The 19956-nt window shown below is 35.9% G+C and overlaps 1 long non-coding RNA gene across 1 annotated transcript in view; it reads right to left on the bottom strand.

Annotated features, from left to right (window-relative positions):
- LOC144234463 (uncharacterized) overlaps positions 1–19956 on the bottom strand; it is a 222707-nt gene that overhangs the window by 168683 nt on the left and 34068 nt on the right. The window contains exon 2 of the long non-coding RNA XR_013335961.1: positions 12796–12871. This is a non-coding gene — a long non-coding RNA (uncharacterized LOC144234463). The remainder of the gene's footprint in view (positions 1–12795; positions 12872–19956) is intronic.

The raw sequence follows: 19956 nt of genomic DNA, 5'->3' as shown, positions 1-19956 counted from the left end.
GTTTCTTTGGTCTCTATGTTGTTTATTTCTGCTCTGATTTTTACTATTTCTCTTCTTCTACTGGGGTTAGGGCGTTCTTATTGCTCTGCCTCTAGTTCCTTTAGGTGAGCTGTTAGATTTTGGACTTGCGCTTTTTCTAGTTTCTTGAAATAGGCCTGGAGTGCAGTGTACTTTCGTCTTAGGACTGCCTTTGCCGCATCCCCTAGATTTAGGATTGTTGTGTTTTCATTTTCGTTTGTTTCCATATATTTTTTAATTTCATCCCTAATTGACTGATTGGCCCATTCATTCTTTAGTAGGGTGGTCTTTAACCTCCATGTTTTTGGAGGTTTTCCAGACTTCTTCCTGTGATTGATTTCAAGTTTCAAAGCATTATGATCTGAGAGTGTGCATGGTATGATCTCAATTCTTTTATATTTATTGAGGGCTGCTTTATGTCCCAGTATGTGATCTATCTTGGAGAATGTGCCATGTGCACTTGAGAAGAAAGTGAATTCCTTGGCCTCAGGATGTAGAGTTCTAAATATATCTGTCAGATCCATCTGGTCCAAAGTGTCTTTCAAGTCCATTATTTCTTTAGTGATTTTCTGTCTGGTTGACCTATCCATTGCTGTAAGTGGAGTATTGAAGTCCCCTGCTATTAGCACATTCTTATCTATGAGCCTGTTTCTCTTTGTGATTGTTTTATATATTTAGGTGCTCCCGTATTTGGTGCATAGACATTTATGATTGTTAGTTCTTCCTGATGGATAGACCCTGTAACTCTTATGTAATGCCCTTCTTCATCTCTTGTTATTATCTTTAATTTAAAGTCCAGTTTGTCTGATATAAGTATAGCTACTCCGGCTTTCTTTGATTTCCAGTAGCATGATATATATTTCTCCATCCCCTTACTTTTAATCTGAAGGTATCTTCCAGTCTGAAATGAGTTTCTTGTAGACAGCATATAGATGGATTTTGTTTTTTTATCCATTCTACTACCCTATGTCTTTTGATTGGAGCATCCAGCCCATTTACATTCAGTGTTATTATTGAGATATGTGGGTTTAGAGTCTTTGTAATTTTTAATCTTTAAAGTCAAATGGACAGAAAAAGTAAGAATTACATACTATAAGTAGACTAGCAATCTTCACATTCCTAGCTCCAAAGGAGGAGAAAAATGAAAACAAGTAGGAAGAATTTCTTTGGTGGTTTTCATTAATTAATATCAGTGTTTTAGAGCTAAAAAGCCATTCAAAGTCATTTACAGTGGCCTCATTTTACAGATGAGATCCCCAATTGACACCCAAAGAGGTTAAGTAACTCATATAAGAACAAATGAGTCAAAATTCCTACCGTACAAATAACTTATTCTTATAGAAATTTTATAGAATTCTTAAATTTTAGATTCACAAGAGATTTTAGGAACTCCTAAGCCTAACATATCACTTTTAAATAGAAATACCCAAGAGGATATTCCTGATGGTGTTGCCTGAAGAGTACCTGTGAGAGCTAATCACTCCCTTACAGTAAGCCATTCCATTCAATTTATGATATTTCATTTTTATATCAGACTATATCCTTCCCTCTAATTTTTATTCCTATTTCTGGTTTTTAAAAGGGTAGATTAATTTTGCTCCTTTTCCTCATGATATTTCACTGTACTTTCAAGCATTTATTATATTCCAGATTTCCAAATATTTCATGATCTTGGTCTCCTCCAGATATTCTTTAGTCAGTATTTATACTGAAAAAAATGATAATAAAGTAGAAAATAATAATGAGAAAAACTTACATTTATTGAGTGATTTGTATGTGTCAGACATAAAAAATCATTAGCATTTATTATCTTTGTTTGTTTTCTGTTATATGACCACATCACCTATAAGAGTGCCTGACACATGTCATGCATTCAACAAATATTAGTAGACAGAAGGCATCCTCATCAAAACTTCCAACATATATGTTGTTTACAAAGACTCTCAAAATTATAAGTCCTGCCCACAACTCTCTTCCCATCATCTTATCTATATGTTCAGCAGAAAACAGAAATATAATTCCTGATCCCCTGTCACTCTTTGCCCACTTCACCCTTAGCTTTCTCTACCTCATTTGTTGGAAAATTCATCACTGCTCAGTGAAAAATTCTTGGAATCAACATTGATTCTTCTCTTCCAGTGTGTCACAAAATCCTAATGGCAAAATACTTTTTTTTTTTTACTTAAGAAGAAAATTCCTGATCATTTTACTCCTCCACTCAAAACCTAGGAATGAGTCTCCAATTCACTTAGAGTAAAAGCCAAGTCTTACAATGATCTATCATGTCTTGCCTTAATCTGCCACTTTGTTACCTCTTTAACCTCAACTTCATTAACTTCATAACTCCTGTTATGGATCAGGAGACTGAGACTCAAAGAAGTTGAGTAATTGAGCTAAGATTAAAAGGCCAGTGAATGGCATACAAGATATAAACTCAAGCAATTGTGCTCATTATCATCATCCCATCTGCTTAATCAAGAAGCAACTTGATTTTCACTGCAGAACATCAAGGAGGATCAGAAACTGGTGGTACTGGTACCCCAAAAAAATAGAAGATGAATGGGGTGGGGTAGTGAGAACAGGAAGATTCACTAAAGTCTCATTAAAATTCCACTCTCCATCTTGTATAGATGGGCAATGGGTCCTCTGAACCTTGGAAGAAGAATGGATGTTACATGATGGTGATGGTGAGCCAGAAAGTTACTGGATTGGAAGAAACTGGGCATTAGAGAGGGCACAGGGAGCCATACCATTCCCCAGTCTAAAATAAAAGTATTTTTCCTCATCACTATTCCTGTGAACATTTCAAAAACAAATTTTAGAGTATTAGCATAGAGGAGTATAGACCTGGCTAAACAGCTTAGTCAAAAAATTAATGAAAATGACAACTCTGCATTCAAAGACAAACTATTTAATGACTAATTTTTTTAATCGGTTCTAGACTGAGACCTTGTATAACAAGTTTCAGCCTGGAGAAAATTTTTTATGCTGCAGTTATGAACCTCTGATAGTAGAAGATTTAATGGAATTTCAAATAGGCCATTAATTGTAACATGCCAATATAATAACAAGAAGATTAAAATATGTCTAAACTAAACAAGTTTAATACAGCTTAAATACTTTGCTTGAAATTAAACTTTCCCAAGTATATATTTTGATATCAAATCTTGAGTAGTTAAATACTAAAGCTGATAAAAAAAAAGTTTTTGGTGGCAAATTTCCATAAAATATGCCTGAAGAGCTTACTTTGAATATAACTCTGCAACCACACGAATTAAAAATTAGATTAAGTATTAAATAATTGAGGATAATTTGGTAGTAGTATATGTATATTTATAATTTTTATGCTTTTTGAAAAAAAATTTGGGGAAATGTAATTTTTTTTTCAGAGTAAATTATGAGATGTTTGTGAATTCTAATTTATTTCCCCCAAAATAAGTTTTTTTAAAGTAGGAAAGGATTGAGTCTTAACAGACTGCTGTTATTGAGTGTATTGCATGTAAATCTTTGAAAAATAGATGTGTATAGAGGGAAGCTCATTCCACAGTCATAAAGGAAAAATTATGAGTCGTAATAGTTACTGTTCTTTTTTTAAGAGTGGTGCAGTAGTGTTGGAAAGAATTATATAGATCCCAGTTGTATTTTGAGGTTGGTATCAAAAAGACTTGCTGGTGAGTTGGATGTGAGAGATGAAGAGAAGGAGAAATTAAAGATGTTGAACAAGTTCCTGCCTTGAACAAATGACAAAAGATGATGCTCTTTACTGAAAGCAGATAATGCTAGGGTGAACAAGTTTGTGGGGTGTGAAATCATGAGTTCTGTTTGGGACTTTCTCAGTTTGAGAAGCTTGTGAGTCATCTAACTGGTGAAATCAAGCAGGATGTTGAATATCCTAGTCTGGAGTCATTGCTACTAGATCAGCAGTGAACACAATGTTAGTCAGTGTCAGCATTACTTATGCACAGAGTAAGTGGCCATTCTGAACAGTGGTGTGATATAGTAGGAAAGTCAAGCAGAAAGTGAGGAAATCTAGTCCCTGTTTCCTCCATTCAATGTTTTAGATGTGGGATTCATTCTACTTTCTAGAACTCAAACTGGTGCAATTGTTTATCAAATATACTCCAAATTCAGGATACTGGAGTCAAATTCCAACTATACCTCTTACTACCTTCATAAGTTCATAAAAAGTACTTAAGTTCTCTGTGCCTTAAATACCTCATCTATAAAAAGGGAGTATCATTGTAACTATTTCACAAGATTGTTTTGAGAATTAATGTTTGTATTCACACACATCACTTAACACCTGGCATATACATGCTATGTAAGTGTTTGCTATTATTATGATCATAAGAAGGATTAGTCTACAATAACATTTTTTCAACCTTTATCTGTGGATAAGATTTTTGTTAAAAACAATATTATGCAGAAACCCAAACTGTAAAAGAAATAAATACAGAATATCTGTGGCTGGAAGGCAGGACCTGGATCATCCCCACATCATCCAGCTTAGCATCGTTCCTTCCCTTTCCCACCAGAGTATCTGCTGAGAAAGATCTGTGGAACTTCTCAAAACCACCAGACTAGATAATCTCTCAAAAGTGAGAGAGAAATAAAGATGTTTCCAGACATACAAACAATGAAGATTCTACCATCCATAAATCTCAATAAAAGAACTCTGTACTTTGACAACAAGAAAAGTGAAGCTGGAAGTGCAGTCCATCTGACTGGAGTGATGCTTCTTCTCCACTCTTAGCTTTGGTACCACATGGAAGATCCTCTAGCGCATCACATTCCTGGCCTTACCCACCCCATTCCATCAGCAGCTTACTCAATCCTCCTCTGAGGAAGAGTGAATTAACATGATTGGAAATTTGGTTTTTTTTTTCTTATATAGTTTATTGTCAAGTTGGTTTACATATAACACCCAGTGCTCATCCCAACAAGTGCCCTCCTCCATACCTGTCATCCCCCTTCCCCTCTCCCCCACCTTCATCAGCCCTCAGTTTGTTCTTGACATTCAAGAGTCTCTTATGGTTTGCCTCCCTCCCTCTCCCCAACTATTTTTCTCCTTCTCCTCCTCCATGGTCTGGAAATTTAAAAGGAAATACTTGGCTGAAGGGAGCCAGTCCCTTATTCTCCCCTTCTGCTTGGGACCTAGGCTGCCCACAGTGAAGTACTTTATATAGGGCACATGGGGACAAAGTGTAGGGAGGCCTGCACTCATCCAGCACTGCCTGAAACTTGGTTACCTACTTGGTTACCTACTAGGACAATAGTTTTGCGGACCTGGAAGCCCGGGAAGCCCACTTTGTCCACCAATCTTTCCTATATCAGCTATGGTTAGAAAAAAAAAAAGTCATATTTTGGTCTCCACATACCTTACACATTGTTTTATTTCTCAATTGGCTTCAAACTTGGATAAGGACTAAGTTATTTAGAAGACCTCCTTGGCCTCTAATAGTGTGGGACAAAAGAAATAATAGTGAACTCAGAACTGGATCAAATAAGCTGACAAATTTTTGAAACAAGAAAGGTCCAGATCACAAAAACAAATTATTTTATCTACAAGCAGGCAAAAGCTGTTAGCACATTTTCAATCAAAGATGACTTGACCCAATTAGCATTTTGGTTATTTCTTAGATCTGGTCAGTGTAGAAGGAAAAAGCAATGAAAAATGGGTTCAGGTTAGAAAGAGAAGATGGCATTTCTGAAGGCCAAATTCACCTACTCTATAACTTTGTCTAGGGCAATCTCAAATGATGATGTCATATTTTCTCAACCTATTGCCTAATTTTTAACAGCTGGTCAATTGGCTCAATAGTATTTTATTAGGCCAAGAAATTAGGTAAGTAAACCTTGAACTGAGTTTGGAATCTTTATCACTGAATATCAAAGTATGCTCTACAACTTTCCATTAAAAAAATGAAGATATGTTGTTTCTCTTCTGACCAAAGTTAAGCTTTCATGGGTTATGCATGGTATATTATTATTTAGAATTTTAAAAGACAAAATATTGATGGCCACAAAGTGATGGCTTGAAAATTAAATTTGTGCTATAAAATAGACCATTTGTCATTCACAGAATTAGCATAATACTAAATTTTGATATAAAACAGATGTATACTATGTTTCTTCAGGGTTTTTTTTTTCCTCTCTGGAGACAATTTTCTAGCAATGTCAGAGTAGGTCACATGACTAATGATGCCTCTAAGCCAACACTTGGTCCCTTACCTTTCTGAGTCCTATTTTTGTGCCTTTCCTCTGAGCAAGTTACTTCCATTACATCAAAGGGAACTGATTTTGACTCTGAGATAAAGTTACTGATTTTTGCCACAAACATGTAATAAGTTCCCTAGATATTCAGCACTGTGCGAGGCATTGGGTGTCCTGGAATGAGCAAGCAAGACATGATACACTTCATGTTTCCAAAGAACTTTCAGTCTCCTGTGGAGAATCAAAAACAAAAATAGAAACAGCCGTGCTAACATCCCAACCTCACTTCCTAATAGTTCTTCCTTCCATCAGAAAATCCCGGCATTGTCTTCTACCTGATGAGGAACTTTGTGGGGAAAATACAACAAACAGAGGGAAAGGACACTTAGCTAGCTGAGCAAATCAGACCAATCAACTGAGGTGATAAATGTCATCATCAGATTGCCTTACCTCCAGGTAGGATCACTTGTGGACTTAAGTTCTTCAGCTCTTTTGTTGTTATTGTTTATTTTGTTGTGTTTTTCTCAACATAGCTGCTAAGTGCTCCCTTTATTTGTTGACTATGTTCATCTCCCCAACATGGTCTTCTTTTCCAAAGTGCAGTCCTAGCTATTTCTGAAATCCAGCTATTTCTCTTACCCACCAATCCATAGGAAACAGAATATATTTACTAAAGGAACTTTTCCAGTAACAGAAATCCTATCCAAGGTAGTTGAAACAAAGACTTTTCTAGCTTTCTAACTGGGAACATCACACAATGAACTTCAGTTACTTAAACTATATCCTAAAGGGTTTGACTTTCTTAGTCTTTGTTTTCTCTGGGCAGATTCTCCCTCACAAAGTGGCAAACATGGCCAGGAAGAGTTCTTGGAATATATCATCCTTATTAAATAATAATTCTGTCTTCTCCTCCCACAACCTCTGCCCCCATTGTCTCTTTCCTCAAAACTATAGCAAAAGTTCAGGGATTGTTCACCAGAAAGATGCTAGGAAGGAAAAAATATATAGCCACTTTACACAGAACTCCTTTAATATTTTCTAAGTTTCTTTTTTTTTTTTAACTAAAGAATACAACATGATTAAATTACAGTGAAAAGGAACTAAAGAGCTTAATAATTTCTGTGAACTTCTCTCTGGAGTTCATGGAAATGTAAAATGGAATTAAGTCAGCTATTTCTTAACTTCTTTCACTGATTCATTTCTCATTGTACTCATTTAGAAACATCTCTACCCAATTCATTTATTTAGGTTTTTCTTTCCAAAATGATGTTCATGGGCTTTCCCAATATCTTGGTTGGCATTCTTTCTTTCTGATTCATAGATACAATATCAGAATGGAATTATGTAGCTGCTAGTTACATATGATAGATTTCACGAGAACTAAGAAAAATTTATTTTCCTTCTCAGAGAAAAAATCTAGGCTACTTAGCTCTAATGTCTTCTGACTTCATATAGGAAAATCAACTTACTTAACTCCTTGATGGTTGACCTATTCTTTACTCCAACATTCTTTAACAATGGTTGCCAAACACAGAGTTAGAAGGCTGTATCCATGGACCAGAACATAGGGTGCCAAGCTTTGAGAGAGGGCAGATTTCAATCACACTAACCAAGATGAAGATTGCTCATGTTTCCCTCAGCTGAGGTCTCCCATTGTTTCAGCCATTCTCTCTTGCTACAGAAAAGTAAATATAATGTAAAATACTCAGTCTACCACTTGTAGGTGTGAAGAAAAAGATTCTTCCTCATGTGGTTGGGAGAAGGTATCAACACTGTAGTATTACAATAGAGTATTACCGGGGCGCCTGGGTGGCTTAGTCGGTTAAGCGTCCGACTTTCGCTTAGGTCATGATCTCGCGGTTCGTGGGTTTGAGCCCCGCGTCGGGCTCTGTGCTGACTGCCAGCTCAGAGCCTGGAGCCTGTTTCAGTCTGTGACTCCCTCTCTCTCTGACCCTCCCCTGCTCATGCTGTCTCTCTCTCTCTCTCCTAGAAATAAATAAAAAAACATTAAAAAAAAATTAAAAAACAAAAAAACAATAGAGTATTACCTGAGCATGTTCAAGATGGGAATAACAACATGGCCAAAATAAATATTTACTGCAAAGTAAAATAATTATAGCTTAAAATGAGAAAAAGGACTTACAAGAAATTATAGCTTAAAATGAGAAAAAGAACTCCCTATTGTCTCAGGCTATAAAAAACTTAATAAGAATATAAATGCAACTTTTTAAAAAATGACTCAAAAAGGAATTGATAACACAACAGTATGAGATAAAATGGGAACTTGCCAATCGGAGAAAAAATTGAGGATGGATAACATTGTTCTCTGGCTGTAACATTTTTTGGCTCTTCTCTCTTCCTTTAAATAAAATTGAGCTGATAAGCTAGGAAAATGAAGTGGATTCATTCTTTGGGGATATCTCCTAGGATACTACCTGTTTCCTTTGAAGATTAGACTTTCCTTCAAATTTAGAAAGATACGACTTCATGAAGACACCGGTGGGTACTTGGCAAATATGTATATGTATAGACACACACACACATGCATCACCAGTGGAAAGGAGTAAATATTTGAGACTTATTGAAGACTTAAAATCTTTGATAAATTGACAGGTATGTGCTGGTTATTCTCATTGGCAACCTCCCACCCACCACTCCTACTACCACCGTTCTCTTCTCTCCTCCTTTCCACTGACAGTGGACTCCACAAACATTATTTCCTCCTCTTGTCCCTGCAGTCCTAGGGGTGGTAGCAGCTTCAAGTGCTTGTAAGTCTCTAGGATCTTACTATTTCTTCGTTTTTGTTTTTTGGTTTTGTTTTGTTTTTTAATTTTATCTTAGCCTTGCCTCCAGAGGAGCAGTAATTTTGTCTCTAATATCTCTAAATTGTAAATATCTAGGGTGAATTCTGTTTCCTGCTAGGATCCTGAGTTGTAACAATAAAACTGATCTTGGTGAAACTGAGAAAAAAAATACATTCGAAAGAACACAAAATTAAAAAGGGTCTACTATATATACAATTGCTTTGAAAAAAAAGGCTAGAAATAATAACAATGCAAAAAAAAAAAGGAAGAAAGAAAGATCTAAGAGATTAGAAAAAACCTAATAGATACAAAAGATAGGTAAAAAGGGTCTAACAAATATATTAGATCATAAGGAATCAAACAAATAAAGCAGAAAGAACATATTTGAAAATATGAAATAGAAAAATTTTCCTGAAATGAGGAAAATGAATGGTGCATACTGGAGAAGCACACTGTTTTCAAAGTAAACCTGATGCAGAAAATCAACACCAATTTATACTCTAGTTTATGCTATTATCAAGAATAAAGAAAAAATATTCAAGCATAAAACAGAAAAAGCCAGTCACTATCATGGGAGGAGAAATAATACTGGCCTCTGACTCTTACAGCAGAGCTTTGATCTATAAAGTTCTAAGGGAAAGAAAGTCATCATTATAGTACTTATATTTCTATATGGTAAAAGAAAATAATGTTTAAGTAAATCTAGAATGTGGATAGAGGGAGATGAGATATGTGATGATATGTGACTGCTAAGGTCCTGATTATATATATAGCAGGAAATCACTTTGTTCTATTAAAATTGAGACCTTAAAAAAATGACTCCAATTTCTTAAAGTTTGTTTTTTCTAAAATTTATTTCATAAGCTTAGATGAGCCTTTCAGGAAATATCTTTTATATAGAAGAAAGAAATATGTATTTGAAGGTAACACTTCTATCAGGCTTTGGGAGAAGGCGGACAGGCATTATTTGTTTTTGATTTTCTTTTTGGTCAAATAGAAATTTGCTTTTATTTCATTTTTTTTTTTTACTTTAGAAAAAGATATATAACATAATCATAGTTAAAAGTATTTTTTCTGGGTGCCTGGGTGGTTCAGTCAGTTTAATGCCCGACTTGATTTAGGATCAGGTCATGATCCCAGGGTCGTGGGATGGAGCCCTGCATGGGGACCTGTTTAAGAGTCTTTCTCTCTCTCTCTCAATTTCTCTAAAAAAAATGTTTTTTTAGGTATTTTTTCTTCCTGTGTCTCTTTCTACTTTTTAAAACAAATATGACCAGATGAAGTTCATCTAATATTACCAGTTTCTTTCTATGTGGTGATATTTAACTGATATTTAAATCTTCATGCTTTATGCAGTATTTGAATTATTTATAATAAATATACTTAATATTTATAAGAAAGGATAGAATAATTTATTTTATTAAAAGTAAACCTGGAAACAAGACAAAATGTTAACATTACTAACTCTGGTATGGAAGGAAATGAATCATTTTAATAAAAAATTCATATTTCATGTCTTTGCAAAACAACATACTAGATTTCAGTTGAGGAGATATAGAAAGGTTCAATAATTTGAGACAAAATATTGTAGGATAAAGAGTACTCCAGCTTTAGACTGATCCTAAATTAAAAATCAGTTACCTACTGTTGCATGATAAAGTCAATGAAAAGTTAGGTGGTATAAAGTGACAACTGTTTTATATAATTATGACTCTGTAGGTCAGGAATTTAGGTGATGCACAGCGAGAATGACTTGTTTCTGGTGGCTTAAACACCTGAAGGATGGCTGGAATGACTCAACTGAGACTACATGTCTGGAATTCTGATTCTAACTCTGAACTGGGCACCTCAATTCTCCTTCACATGGCCTCTCTAGTATAGTCTCAGGGTTCCAAGAAGCACTGCAAAGAAGACAAACCCCCAATGTGCAAGTACGTATTAAGCCTCTGCTATGTCATGCTTGCTAATATCCCATTGGCCAAAGAAAATCATATGGTCCAGCCCAGACTCTGTGGAAAGGCATATAGGCATACCTTAGAGATATTTTAGGTTTGGTTCTGGGAGACTGCAATAAAGTAAGTCAAATAATTTTTTCATGGTTTTCCACCAATGCATATTCAAGTTATATTTACAGTTTACTGTAGTCTAATAAGTGTTCAATAGCATCCTGTCTAAACAATGTACATATTTTAATTTTAAAATACTTTATTGCTAAAAAATGCTGACCGTCATTGAGCTTTCAGTGAACTATAATCTCTGATCATAGGTTATCATAACAATACAATAATAAAGAAAAAGTGTGAAGTATTCTGAGTTACCAAAATGTGACAGAGAGACACAAAGTGAACAAATGCTGTTGGAAAAATGGTGCCAAATAGACTTGCTGGAAGCAGTTTCATAAAGCTTCAATTTATAAACACAATATCTGTAAAGTGCAATAAAACAAAGTGCAATAAAACAAGGTATGTCTGTACCCGAAGAATTTGAATCTCAACTCTATAATGTTTTACCCTGATACATAATTTAATTTCTTAAATTACTGAAATTTCTTACATTTCTGAGAGGAAACTCTCAGTTTCCTCTATAGAATGAATACCTAGTTCGCATTTTTTGGGGGGTTAAATAAGACAGTGAAAATAGAGCTAACAGAAGTGCTAAGAAATAGGCAGGTAGGTTATAGATAGTAATTCCCACTTATTACATACTTGTTAGAATGTACTTCTTGCTAAAAAGGAAATTGGTTGCTCTTCTCATAAAATTGCCCTTTAAAGAAGTGCCATATTTTTGTACAGTTGTGATTATCATTGCTTTAAATATGCTTCTCAGTTTTTTATTTTGGGTACCCCATGCAAATTATGTAATTCCTTCCTGTGGCGATTGCATTATTTTCTATTTCTTTTGTTTGTCATATGGTCTTACTTTTACTTTTTCAGGTTTCTAATTTGAAAGTCCACCACACATATATATATAAATGTTTATGACAATAAGGTTAACTAGCACATCCTCTATCCCATATAATTACTGTTTTTGTTGTTGTTGTTATGGTGAGAACACTTGAAATCTATGCTCCTAGCAAATTTCAAGTATACAATACATTATTGATAACTATAGTCACAATAGGTCCCCAAAACTTATTCATCTTATAACTTAAAGTTTGTGCCCTTTAACTAAAATATCTCTCAATTTCTCTCACTCCTAAATGCCTGGAAATGACTCTTCTACTCTGCTTCTGTGAATTCAATGGTTTTAGATTCCATATATAAGTGAAGTCACACAGTATTTCTCTTTCTCTCTCTGATTTATTTCACTTAGCATAATGAGAAGAAATCTCAAAGTACATACATACAATTTTGTGTGAGGTTGATAAATTATATTCACTCCACTGCTGGGAAAATTATGGCCATGAAAGGAGAAATGAATATCAAAGGTCATCCAATGACAGAGGCAAGAATAAGTCCCAAATCTTAGCCCTCCTAGCCTTAGATCTCTAGACCATAATATCTTTTTTGAAATTCTCTTAAGTCTCTTAAGGAATCTATGCTGACATAGATGTTATGGTTACGCTTCCACAATATTCTTAATATTCCCTTGACGGAAATTCACGATAGTTAATAGAACTTAACTAGTTATAAGTTCTTTCTCTAGGTATCAAGCACAAACCTGTTATGAAATTTTTAAGTGTTTAGCATATTTACTGATTTTAAAAGAGATTTTCTCTTCTCATTCGAGCCCTATTGTAAATTAGAGCTTACAAACTCACCGATAAATCTCTAAGAACGTTCAAGGGAGACTCCTCAGAATGCACCTGTTTTCTGCTTTGAGTCCAGTAATTTCCCCTAATTAAGAAAGATGAAGGCCTCATTAAGATGCTGGTAAAATCCTGGTATTTGTATATGTGTCTTACTTACCAACACACACATGCACAAGCACGTACACGTATACACATACATCCCTGAAAAGAAGTAAAAATATTTCAAATCTTTAAACTGATATAAATTGTATTGTCCTTTAGAGAAATAACACACATTGAGAAGGAGTGCAAGTTCTGAATGCATCAATCAGGGATGTTTAGTTGCAACAACCAATTCCAGCTTTGGAAAACATGAAAAATAAAAAAAGGAAAGGACTTATTAGAAGGATAAGGGGTGACTCAGAACCAAAGAAGCCACTGCAGAAGTGTGTTCAGCAACGAGATCCAGTGACACTGGTAGCAAGAACCAGATATCAGGAACTGCTCAGAGTTTATCCAGGTCCCCTCTGTGAGGGTGAATGGGCTCTATTTTTTCTTTCTTTCTATCATTCCTTTCAAGAGTCAAATCTTGGCTGACACCTAAGAGTACAAACAGTGGGCAGGGGCACCTGGGTGGCTCAGTTGGTTGAACATCCAACTTCAGCTCAGGTCACAATCTCGCAGTTTGTGAGTTCGAGCCTTGCGTCAGGCTCTGTGCTGACAGCCCTCAGCCTGTAGCCTGCTTCAGATTCTCTCTGCACCTTCCCCCGCTTGCACTCTGTCTTTGTCTCAGAAATAAAGATTAAAAAAAGAGTACAAACAGTGGGCAAGAAGAAATTCCTAACAGGGAACCAAGGTGCTATAATCAAGGAACAGAATAATGCTGGACTGCTGAAAATGAAATGAAATCAAATACCAAAATGCCTTATTTAGATTTACTACATTTTATAAGGGGAAGATTCACCTCAGGTAAATCACATAAATTAAGCTGATTTAAGATTGTCCCATTTAATCATTTCAGAGACTTATTTTTCTAATAAATCCTCAGTACCTCAAGTTAGGTGTAGTTTTATATTCTTCTCTTAGTATGCTATTTACAGTTACCTGTTTTATTGTTATTAAACCTGTCACTTAAAAACATAAGCAGCACAATATAGTTCATTCTAAACTACATTTTCTTTCATCATATAATTACATTAGAAAACACTAAGCCTTCTGCTACAATGAGATAATACAATTCCTAGGTGTTCAAAGACACATGGCAAACAATGCCTAAAAGGGGAATGTTATCTTACAGTAAAATATGCCTACCTCTGAGGGCTTTGTTTTATCACTGCTAATGTGCTTTTGGAATTCTGACAGAGAGGTACCTATAGGAATGCTAGTGACTGACAAATCATTACATACAGAACACTCAAAGAAAAAAAGACACTAAGAATTCAAAACAAGACAATGAGTGCATTTTGAAATGAATTTTGAAAGGCATATTACATGCAAATTAAAATCTTTTTTGCAAACTGCAATAACTGTTTTCCTTGATTATAGTGAAGCATTTGGTAGAATTAAGTATTTGCTATCTATAAGTCATTTAAAAGATGGAATAAAGATCTGGGGTTATTGGTGTGTGACGTGTTGCTCCTGAATTTACTCACAGAATGAGTTATAGAGAAGTGATTCTGTGAGTTCTCCAGCAAACAAAACACAAATTTCCATAAGGGTAGATAAGAACTCTGTGGGAACTCACAGAGCTTTAGAATTTTAGAGACCTTAGAATTAGAGAGAGCGCTCACAAATCATTCAGTACAGACTCTTCATATAACAGTTTCTCTTGTTGTTTTGTGGTTTTACATGCAGTGTTCAAAGTTAGTAACAATCCAAGTTTTACACTCTGGTTTCATTTTTGTATTGACCACACTAGGAAGGAAACTTATAGCAGATTATCTGGAAAGGGTTTCAAATTATTCTACCCTACCAGACACTTCCAGGGTTGAAGGTAAGAGAGAAAAATCATGACAACTGGGTGTCTAGGTGGCTCAGTCTGTTAAGTGTATGACTCTTGATTTTGGCTCAGGTCATAATATCATGGTTCATGAGTTTGAGCCCTGCATTGGGCTCTGCACTAACAGTGCAGAACCTGCTTGGGATTCTCTCTCTCTCTCCCTCTCTCTCTGCCAACCCCCAAAATAAATCAATAAACTTGAAAAAAAGAAAAATCATGATGGAAATATGAACTAGTCTTCTGTCTTTTGAGTACATTCAAAACACTAAAAATGTCTGCAAGTTTGTAGGGACCTAAAGACATTACTTCTTTATACATTTCCTGCTTTGTTTTCTTTTTTCTTTCTTTTTTTAAGTTTATTTATTTTAAGAGAGAGCATGCCCACAAACAGGGGAGGGGCAGAGAGAGAAGAAGAGAGAGAATCCAAGCAGGCTCTGTACTGTAAGCACAGAGCCTGTTGCAGGGCTCAAACTCGTGAACCGTGAGATCATGACTTGAGCCGAAATCAAGAGTCAGACACTAACAGACTAAGCCGCCCAGGCTTCCCTCCATGCTTTGTTTTCAAAAATAATTTATGGTGGCCCTAGAAGTTAGCTAGCAAAACCTTATTTACCAAAGAGAAAATCTGTGCATCTCAAACTAGTGTTTTCTTTTTTTGTTCCTCGTACACATTTATTCATAAGCATCTTTCCCATAAAGCTAGTTATTAGTAGCTATTAGGAAAGCCTCCATTATATGGACTCACATCCTCTTTTCTACAACATATACTTAGTTTGACTTAATACAATCTACTTTTAGGACTTCTTTCAAGATCACAATCCCTCCATAAACTTCCCACAAACACTACAAATATCTATCCCTCTCACCTGTCTGAACCACCGTTTTCTCTTGCCTGGATTATTGCAACAGCCTGCTAACAATTGGTTTTCCTGGTTCTACCCTCCACTCACTCTAATCCATTCTCAACACAAAATCCAGGGTATCCATTTAAAACTAAGCCCAAATATATCATTCCCTGCTCATAATTCTCCAGTATCTCCTTATCTCATTCACTCAGAGTAAAAACCAAAGTCCTTGCCATAGCCTACAACACCCTACATAGGTCTAGTTCTCCATGACCTCTGAGACCTTGTATCCCGCTACCATGCTCTCTGCTCATTCATTCTGCCCCAGCCACCTAGCCCTGACCTCTCAAAGATGTTATCATACTCCTGTCCAGTAGGTTTGAACAGGCTTTCCCCAGATACTCTCATTCCTACTCCTCTACCCCCCTCATGTTATTGCTCAAAAATGTCACCCCGTCAATGAAAACTTCCTTGACTACTCTATTTAAAATTTACCCAGGGCTCCCAGAACTCAGTATCCTCTATTTCTGCTACTATGGTCTCAATGTCCCTCCCCCACCTTACCCAATTGCATATGTTAAAATCCTAATGCCCGATATGATGGTATTAGGAGGTAGAGCCTTTGAAAGGTGCTTAGCTCATGAGAGTGGAAACTTTATGAATGGGATTAATATAGTGCTTTTATTAAAAAAAAAAAAAAGACTCTACAGAGCCCCCAGTCCATTCTAGCATGTGAGGATACAGTGAGAAGATGCCATCTATGAGCCAGGAAGAGCGCCTTCACCAGAATGTGACCATATTGGTGTTTTGATCTTGGACTTTCACCCTCTAGAACTGTGAGAAGTAGGTTTCTGTTATTTATTTATTTTTAATGTTTATTTATCTTTGAGAGAGAGAGAGAAAGCAACAGAGCATGAGCAGAGGAGGAGGGGAGAGACACACACACAGAATCTGAAACAGGCTCCAGGCTCCAAGCCACCAGCACAGAGCCTGAGGCGGGGCTCAAACCCACAAGCTAATGAGGTCATGACCTGAGCCAAAGCCAGAGGCTCAATCAACTGAGCCACCCAGGCACCCCAAGTTTCTGTTATTTTTAAGATGCCCAGTGTGTGATATTTTGTTATAGCAGCCCAAATAGACTAAGACACCTACATTATTTTTCTCACATGTGATTTCACCATGGTGTGTGTGTGTGTGTGTGTGTGTGTACAAACTACACTAAAGCAATCATCTTTGTGTTTCTTTCTTTTTTTCCCCACTACTGTATTTCCAGTCCAGAAAATTCCCGGAACAAAATATGTTTTTTAAATAAATGTTTTTTTTAAATAAATCAGTTAATAAATTAAGAAGCCTAACTAACTCCATGACTTTGATAACTTAAGTTCACATCCTCCATCCTCATTTATAAAATGTGATTCATGATCCTTAAGATCCAATCCATGCTTTAAAATTAAAGTCACAATCATAGATGCCCAGACATGGCAGGAGGCCCAGTGAAGATGGGACAGAGTCTCACTGTTGAACACTGTTGTAAAACCAAGCTAAAGTGGCTGTGAGAGGGGCACACAGTGGTCCCTGTGATTAAGACAGAGTTTCAAACTAACCAGGTGCCAAGGTGGATCTGATGTTGCACTATCCTGTCCAAAGAGTCATAAGAAAATTTGTCTGATGGTTTTGTCCTTGCCTCCATTCAGCATTATTTTGTAAATGCTAGCCACAAGACAGAGTTTCAAGAGATGAAATATCTAATTAAAATGAGATTTCTGGTGGGAATAACTCTTGGGGAGTAATGATGTGATGACTAGACAATATTTTTCAAAGTCTAAGACTAGTAGTCAGGGAAACTAAATCCTAAATCTTGTCTGTCACTATCTATGTGACTTCAGTGAAGCCACTTAACCTTTATGCCTCAGTTTCCTCATTTGTCAAAGAGGGATTTGCCATCCCTCACAGGGAATTATGGGAATTGCAGAAGGTAACAGACACAGAAGTGCTTTTAAAGTTTATAAATGCCCTATACCTACATGTGTTAAGAAATTGTTTCCTCATTTTAAAGCACTAACAACATATTAAATGATGAAAATGACAGAGAATTAAATGTAATCTTTGCTCATATAACTATGAGATGCAGTCTTTTAAGTTCAAAATCTACCTAACAGGATATGACATGCTCCCTGGGAGTGACTCCAGGGAAGAGACTGTTGACAAAATGGAAAAGTCAGGCTTATGCAAGTACAATGTTGAATTCAATCATCATCATAAGTTCAGGGTAGGTATTTATGTATCATCATGGGGATCTGTAGAAGTTCTGGGTGGTGGATAGTAAGAGAAGATTTTCTTGAGGAAGGCAAAGTTATCAAAGGCAAAGTAACTTCCAACTCAAGAAATGGATAGTGTACCAGTTGTACAGCTCATCTATTTAACAGGCCTAACATTTGCTACATTCAGAAATGGAGTTTGGTTGCCATGAGACTATAGTAGATGTTCCGAGTGCCACACTTGGTACTAGCACAGCTGTAATCACGACAGATTGCAATCAGGACACTTTTCTCTGGCTCCATAGATACTGACAAAATCCATGTTTGCTTTTTCCAGGGCCCAGCTCAGAGATCAGTGCTGATCAAACATAGCACACATTCCCTTTGGCACTAAATTTGACTCAGCAGAGTCTGTATGGGGATCCTGGCAAGAAAAAGAATCATTTTTCTAAGCCATGGCCAGTGCTTGGAAGCAAATCTAATCCTAGTATGGTGTTCCAAGAAGAAAAGTGAGAAAATTTCAGAGATGGCCAGAAGGAAAAATATAAGAATAACCATAACAAGATCCTTAGTGGGGGAGAGCCTATTGGATTAAAATGTATGCCCTATAGTAGCTATACAATGTCTAAGTAAGTGCTTATAAAAGAACTAACTATGAATGTTAATTAATGAAAGGATGAAAGCCTAGTCAGGATAGACTAAAGTCTCTATGATTATAATTCATTTGTTTGCAGAATTAAAACATTCAACTTTTAGAATCACCAGGGACTAGCCCATCACTGTATGGAGATACAGCTGTTATTTCTGAATGCCATCCATGTGGCACAGCCACCAAGAGGAAGTAACACTGGGAAAAAGCAAATGTATGCTCTATGCTATGCCCAGTCTGATTTGGCCAAGGTCACTCAGATGGGACCTACAAATGAAGCATTAGTGCCATTGTCATTGAAACACAGACCTACTTTTAAAAACAAATGCATTATAAATATAGCAGTTGAAAAACAAAGTGAATTTAAGCATATGTGAAAAAGAGCAATTTTTTTAAATTTGATTCTTTATTTATTCCAGCCTTATTGAGATATGATTCAGAAATAACATGCAAATATAAAGTTTATAATATGATGATTTGATACACATATATTTTGTGAAATACCACAAAAAGGTTAAATGAATCCTTCATATTACACAGTTACCAGTGTGTGTGAGGGTGTGTGTGTGTATGAGTGTGTGTGTGTGTGTGTGTGTGTGTGTGTATGTGTGTGGTGATGAGAACATTTAAGGTCTATTCTCTTGGGAAATTTCAAGTATACAATACAGAATCATTAACTGTAGTCACCATGCTGTACATGAAATTGCCAGAACTTATTCATCTTATAATTAATTCCCTCTTCTACTTTTCTTACCAACCCTTTCAACCTTTTAAAGTCCTCAAAACCTTTCTGTTTCATGTCCTTGATTCTCGTTCCTTCAGTAACTTTAGCTGCTCTTTAACAGTTGTACACAGAATGTTTCTCATATAATACAGTTAATTAATACAATATCCAGGTCCTACAAATATTCTGGTTACTGGAAAATTATGCTTCTGACATACCATACAAGGTTCCCAACAGATTTATAACAACAACAGTACATAGTTTTCTATTTATTATTATATTACATTACAGTATATTATAATCATGACTATACCTGTGCTGGATGTAGTGTAATCTTCTCTTGGTGACTCATTAAGCACTTTAGGATTCTGGGATGTCTCAGTTATTTTTGTGCTCACAGCAAGCAAAACATCTGTGCCAAAGTGCTGGTAAGTAGAGTATTTGTTTAATAGATCTCTGGTAAGCATGACTACATCTTTGCTCCAAAACTATTTGGTATGTAGATAGCTTTTGGTGACCTAGGCATTTTCTGTCTATAAGCTTACCAAGATTAGCTCTACTTATCTTCCCAGATCAAACAAGATCAGGTGTGCTCAGTATGGTTTGAAATATTTGTCTGATTCTATCCATTTGTGCTCCAAGATTTTTCCATAATAGTGTCCTTTTTATGTCTTTATTTTAGATTCTCTCCAGACTCAAAGATTTTATTTTCCATG

The sequence above is a fragment of the Crocuta crocuta genome, unplaced genomic scaffold (assembly GCF_008692635.1).
Source record: "Crocuta crocuta isolate KB4526 unplaced genomic scaffold, BGI_CrCroc_1.0 scaffold154, whole genome shotgun sequence".
Taxonomy (NCBI): domain Eukaryota; kingdom Metazoa; phylum Chordata; class Mammalia; order Carnivora; family Hyaenidae; genus Crocuta; species Crocuta crocuta.
This window is presented reverse-complemented; position numbering and strand designations above follow the sequence as displayed.